We start from the raw sequence: 7,373 nt of genomic DNA on the forward strand, positions 1-7,373 counted from the left end.
TGGGTTAGTACAACAAGACAAGACAACATTCAGAATATAAAACAAAACAAAATTATATTAAAAAAATCAATAACTAAAAATAAAATTAAATAGAATAAAAGTAAAATCAATAATCAAAAAAAAAATTCAAAAATTCAAAAAATTTTAAAAATTAAAAAAAAAAAACAATGCGTGATAGAATTACAATTATCTAATGTGCGACAAGATATAAAGCACAACACGAGCATATTGTTTTACATATATAATTAAATTCATTTACTTACGCCGTTTTATTTTCCATATTAGATTTTTTAAATTAGATATACACTTTTTATCTTAGCCAAAAGGCCGAGAACATTGTTAAATAAAACATGTGTCACTCGTTTGAAATTGGTCAATAACCTTGTAAATTCAACTTTACGACATAAGATATAAGAATGATATTCAGTTGGGATTATGGTTGATAATGTTTCTCTACTCGACAAGGCGAAGTCTTCGGAAGAGAATTTTGTCTCTCGTAGTACGCATGTTAGGGTAATCGAGAAAATACTCGATGTAGACATTAACTCTCTCTCTCGTCAAGAGATATCTCGTTGTATGCATGCTAGGCCGGCTGAAGTGGTCTGAGTAACGATCAAGCTATATACATATATAATTGTAGGACTTTGGTCTAGAAACAAAATATTATTATTATCTTATAAACATTTACTTTTAAGTTACACTTTTAAGTTATTCTATTTAAAAGAACAGGAATTTACCTTATACGAACGAGGTTATAACTTTAATCGACTGAAATCAATTTTTTATAATAGCCACAAAAAAAATTTGACAGTGCTACATCATGAGATTCAAAATAATTGTGTTTTCTCGCAAAAGGAAAAAAATCGACTTTAATTACATCGACAACTAATACAGCGGCAGCGTAGGTAGACGAGAAATTAGTCAAGTGCATATGCGATATCAAAGATTCCGCAAAAAGTACTTGTTAAATCTCGATTAAATTTAAATGCGACCGCGTGACAATCATCATCTTTCGATAAAAAAAAGAATCATAGAAATCGGTCTACCCAGTAAAAAATTCTGAATTCGAAACGTAAATCTCTCTTTCTATCTTCACTAACCTATATCTCCCTCTCAACTTCCGTTCGCCTCGCCCGACCACAGTTTTCGTAACGGACAATCGGTTCACATAGTAAAAAGTTATGAGGTACAATATAAATTAAGTAAATACGCATTATTAGATATAACACAAAAAGTAATTGTCCGATCTTGATTAAATTTAAATGCGACTACACGACAAGCACCACATTTTGAATCATCGACATCAGTCAACCCAGTAAAATTCTTAGGTAACGCACATAAAACAGTAGAATCTAATTGACAGCCTCCTCCTTTTTTTGAAGTTTGTTAAAAATTTGTATGATTTTATTTTATTTTTGCTTATAAAACAAGGATTGATGCGTTCTATCTAAACATACTCTGACTCACATGGAGTCAGTAAGTCTCGTGCGAACAGTAGTCATATTAGCCGTTATCATCACTTTACATGCGTGGTTATTTCCTTTTTGATGACCCAACAAAACTATAAAAAAGAATCAAAAAGTGTAACAAGATACATAATATTTTTTTTAAATTAATCATGCGAAAAAGGAAGAAAGATGATCCAAGCGGCTCGATTTATTTTTTTAACTTTATTTTAAAAAACAAGTAATATATGATAGGATATCAGATAAGCCTTACATCAGCATCTATGCTCACTATACTGTAGTCGTCACAAAATAAGAGGCCCGTTTTGACATTTGACAAATACCCTAGAACGTAACTTGGTACGAAACTGTAAGAAACAATAAAATAATTATTAATAGCATAAAGTGTTTTTTTAAAAAATACGTGCATTTTGTGCTCGTTAAATAATATGATAGAAAATATTGTGAGTATTCTTTTCACGCTTACTCTAACATCACATCACATCATCATCACATGAGCCTTTCGCAGTCCATTACTGAACATAGGCCTCCACAAGTTCACGCCAAAAATGGCGTGAACTCGTGTGTTTTGCCCATAGTCACCAGGCTGGGCAGGCGGGTTGGTGACCGCAGGCTTACTTTATAGTAAGTAGTATGCAATTTCTAATTATTACGAAACGTCTCAAAAATATTAACGTTCTAAGCATAGCGTTCTAAGTATTTTTTTAAATGCTGATTTCACCAGCTTCATTCGATTTTAATCGTAATTAAATATTGTGATCTTTACTGAAAAAAAAAGAGCTTGGCGCTCAAAGCCTTAAATGAAATTTTGATTTGGCTAATAAACCACGATAAATTAAAAAAAAAAAATTAGTTTCATTATAATAATTAAAATCTGTGTAAACATTAGAAAACAATATAAAAATATAAAATAAAGACAAACTGACCTTTTGTACCATTGCAATATTTCAAATTACCTACAATATTAAAGTTTAAGTTGAATTTCTGATCAAAATTTTAATCAAATGCAGTTTACGTTACATAATCAAACGATCAAATACTCATACAAATCGATTTATTGCGAGTATCGAATACCGAGTCGGTGGTATGGTTACTTCACTATTTACGTCCCGATGACAAATGTAAAAAGGGGGCTAATATTTTGTGACGACTATAATCACTTACATTGAGAACTTAATATTTGTTTTATTTTAAATAACTTGTTTTAAAATGGACGGAAGTTCAACGTTTTGACCTTTTTCATTGCATATTGACTATCATACAGAGGTCATTCGATGTTCACGAAATGAGGATATTGTAATTGATCGATAAATAAAAAATATAATGTACCTACGTATTATATTTTTATTTTTTGATTAAGTTTTCATTTATAAATATATCGATCTCAAACCGTCTTCGTATGTACGTGTACTTCGTCTTCGCATGTACTCTATAAGGAGATGTTTACATTTCGTAATCGGAAACTTGGAGATACAATTTTGTTATTCCTTCTCGGGTTGATCCTACGATTATCACTATTTATATTAAAACAATCCATATTCTTGTGAATATATATAAGATTGTTATAAATATATTGTGGGGCAATTGTTAAAATTTGTACCTCATGAAAAACGTATCGGGGATCGTAAGATAGGTCTTTGAGATAGTCAATAGAACTTCCAATCGTTGTTAAATAAAAGAGATTTAAGATTCCTGTTGCTGTTAAAATCTCTGTAACCGACACTAACATTGTATTATATTCTTTAATATAACAAAACATCATTGTATTCATCTTGTTTAAATGCGGCTGTGATTATGTTATTTATCATTAATTTCTAATAACAGGTAACAGTAATCGTCGAGACCTTTTTTTGTTACAGTCACAAAAGGATTAATCATAACAATATATATTGAAGTTTGTGAATTGTACTTAAACAACGACATCTATGTATACAACCCTACCTACTGAGTTAACAAACTCTACAGACATAACAATCAGGGCAATTAAACAAATAAAAGTTCTCATCAATTTTTTCCATTTTACAACTAGTATGATTTCCTGTAAGCAATAACTGGTAATAGCGACTGTTTGTTTCACAATCTGGTGTATTTTTTTTCCTAACTACAAATCGCTTGAGCGCCACACGCAAACTGGCAATCACAGCTATTCACGGCTCTGTTGAATGCAACAAATCGAAACGTTTGCCAGTAAAATATCGCCTAATGTTAAAACCTTGCCACCGATGGGCCATCTATTCATTACTCTTTCGGATTTTCCGTCACCGACGTCAACGGCAGAATCAAGTGGATTTCCAGATTTAATTCAGAGCGAAAACAGATTAAATAATTTAATTTATAAAATTATTTCTCGAGATTTAATAGCAACGCCAAATTCGTAAAGTTCGCGGTCTAAAACGAAACGCGAAACGAAACTTTAGCTATTTCTTTGTTTTGTTTATTAAAGCTGTGAAGAAAAACAGTGAAGTTTCGTCGAGTTCCCCGTTTTCGTTTATTTGCAATTTTATTTAGTGGTTGTTTTACAGCTTGTTTACGTTTTCTTGTTTTATAGAGTTGGTCTAATTCTAATTGTGTAATCAGTATTTTTTTACTGACAGCAACAACGATGTATTCAAATATTTGTAAAAATATAAGTACATATGACTCAATTGTTAAAGAATTGTATCCTCCGATGTCACTTTGTTTATTATGTGTTGCTTTTCAAACTTAAATATTTTATACGATACTTATGATTACGAACTTAAGGTTTTAAAATTAGCTTTAAATATATTCCTTTGTCATAACATATTAATATGTTACATATCATTGGAGACGGTAAAAAATAGATCCACAAAACTTTCTTTCTGTTGTCTTCATTTTTGTTTATAAATATCTTAAATATCATTAATATTGTAAAGAAGTGCGTAAGCTTAACTTTCAGACAACCTGTATGAATTTATATAATCTTACAGGTTATTTTAGGCATACGAATAATGAATAAATTAATTTAAATAGACCGTTTTGTGAGATAAAATTGTTTATGACTTATAACATAACTATAATTTTGTTTTTTATATTTTTCAATATGCTTAAGTTTCGTCAATAATAAAATTATCCTCAATACAAGCGGCATTTTGTGTAATATTTGCCTTCTCACGCTTTTAATTCCGATTTTCAAAGAGAGGGTTCAATTATTTTTTTATCACTTATATAATATACTAGCTATGTCCGCGGCTTCGCCCGCGTTGAAATCAGTGAGTCACAAAGTTTTCCCGGCAAACTTCCAGGGAAACTTATCAAAATCGGCTTAGCCGTTCCGTAAACCTTCCTCTTGAAGCCTCTACATTGGCGAAACCGCATGAAAATCCGTTCAGTAGATTTTGAGGAAATCGATCACATACACTTTTGGGGACTTTGTTTTATTATACACTAACTGTTGCCAGCGACTACGTCCGCGTGAAGCGCGCGTCGCATAGAAAAAAATGTTTCTTTAAATTCGTCAGAATTGTGGTATGAAATAATGTAGTAATAATATAGTATTGCACTGTAAATATGTTTAAAATTTACTGCATGCAATTTAGTTTTTAATATGGTTCTATGTAAATTTATGCAACGGGACAGCGTAACTCACGCTCCTTCGTGACTCCGTGACGACAGGGGCAAGTAAAAAAGTATTCTAGTAACGTAAAGGTTAGATATTGTAAAAATATTTTTTTTTGTACTACTTATAAGTAATCAATATAAATGTTTCTTGAACACAGGGTTCCAAACACGGTTATTTTCCTTTAAACCAACCCTGCTGTATATGTTTCATACAAACTATCAACCCCAATTAAACCCCCTTAGAGGTGGAATATCGCAAAATCCGTTTTTAGCGGACGTCTACTAACTATAATCTACCTCCCTGCCAAATTTCACCTTTTTTCATCCTGGATGGATGGACCTTTATCTTATACATATATATATAGATTACGATACATTATTCGGATACCTTCTCACCATCTATAGAGCATAGATATTAAATTTCAAGTCTCTTATTTCAAAAACATAGGACTTTCATACAAACTCCAACCCCCACTTTATCCCATTAAGGGTCGAGTTTTGTAAAATAAGTTCATAGCAAATATCTACGCCTTATAAGGAACCTACCTGCCAAGTTTCAAGTTTGTAGGTGTTATAGTTTCGGAGATTTCGTGATGAGTGAGTCAACCTACCATCCCCCATTTTAACTCTAAAAAGTGTTGCACACCTTCTCACCATATATAGAGCATACATTTTAAATTTCTAGTCTCTTACTTTAAAAACATAAGACTTTCACACAAACTTCGAACCCCCGTTTTATCTCCTTAGGGGTCGAGTTTCGAAAAATCCGTTCTTAGCGAATGTTTAAGTCCTATAAGAAACCTACCTGCCAAATTTCAAGTTTGTAGCTGTTATAGTTTCGGAGGTTTCGTGATGAGTGAGTCAATCTACCATCCCCCGTTTTAACTCCAAAAGAGAGTTGATTTCTAAAGATACATTATTTGGACACCTTCTCACCATCTAAAGAGCGTACATTTTAAATTTCATGTCTCTTACTTCAAAAATATAGGACTTTCATACAAACCTGCAACCTCCGTTTTACTCCCTTAGGGGTCGAGTTTTGTAAAATCCGTTCTTAGCGGATGTCTACGTCCTATAAGGAGCCTACCTGCCAAATTTCAAATTTGTAGGTGTTATAGTTTCGGAGATTTCGTGATGAGTGAGTGACCTTTCGCTTTTATATATATTATAGAATTATAGAATAGATAGATATTATAGATTAAAGTAAACTATCTCTTCCAACTCAGAGACAATTCAAAAATATACATTATCTATATTAATTTTTTAAATTTATTTATCAAATAAACATTACTCTACTTATTTATTATTAATAGCATCAAGAAACCACGCAGGTTTATGACAATGCTATTTAGTTATAACCAATAAACTGAAAAATATATATATATATATAATAACATATCTACCCACCCTCCTATTAGAAGCAAGCTGGGACTGAAAACTCAAATGAAAAGATACACACAACCAAATATATCAAGTCACAATAGTATCAAGAAAGTAATTTTTAAGTTTATTTTTTTAATTAATTGGTGGTGGTTGGGTACTTTCAATCAATTTTAATGGTAAGTCATTTAATAGTCTAGGTACTACATAAGCTGTTGTTCGATCACCATATATATTGTGTATGCGCCTAGTAGTCCATAACCGGTTTTTTTGCGTTAGCACGGGTGTAAGTAGGGTGTTTAACATGTTGCCAGAATTTTTGATTTAAATAACTTCCTTTAACATTATATACTTAAAATGAATGTTAACTGGTAAGATATTTACAATGTTTAAAAAACATCTTACATCTATGTATCTGGAGGTTAATATGTGTCGATAATAATCAGATTTTAGAAAAGACTAATCCTCAACTAGTCTTAATCATCAAAAAGAATACCGTCTGAAACTGCATTCAAAAGTCTCTCGCTTTTAGTTTGAAACGTGAGCTGCAAAATAACAATTGTGTCTTCATATAGACTTCAGCTTTGACTTGCCTCGTAGAAAGCCCTTGAAAAGGCTTCTATAGCCATTAGTGACATAATTTAAAAGTAAGCTTGTTCATACTAAAATTACTTAAATGTGTCAAAGTTAACAGTTAAAGTTTGAATTTAGTATTTTTTTACTGTTCAATTAAAATACTTCTTAACGTAACAGTTTGAAATAATACAATCTTCACTGTTAAAGCCAATCATACACACAAACACGAGTAATTATACATAACATCAACGTTAACAAGATGAGGTGCCTACTTGCCAAAGAGACTAAAATTCCTTAAACTCAGCTTCTAAGTTATAGCAAGCGGATAAGGCACAGATTCCGGTTACGATGTACTGGGGAAATTAAGTTACG

The sequence above is a fragment of the Melitaea cinxia genome, chromosome 9 (genome assembly GCF_905220565.1).
Source record: "Melitaea cinxia chromosome 9, ilMelCinx1.1, whole genome shotgun sequence".
Classification (NCBI taxonomy): domain Eukaryota; kingdom Metazoa; phylum Arthropoda; class Insecta; order Lepidoptera; family Nymphalidae; genus Melitaea; species Melitaea cinxia.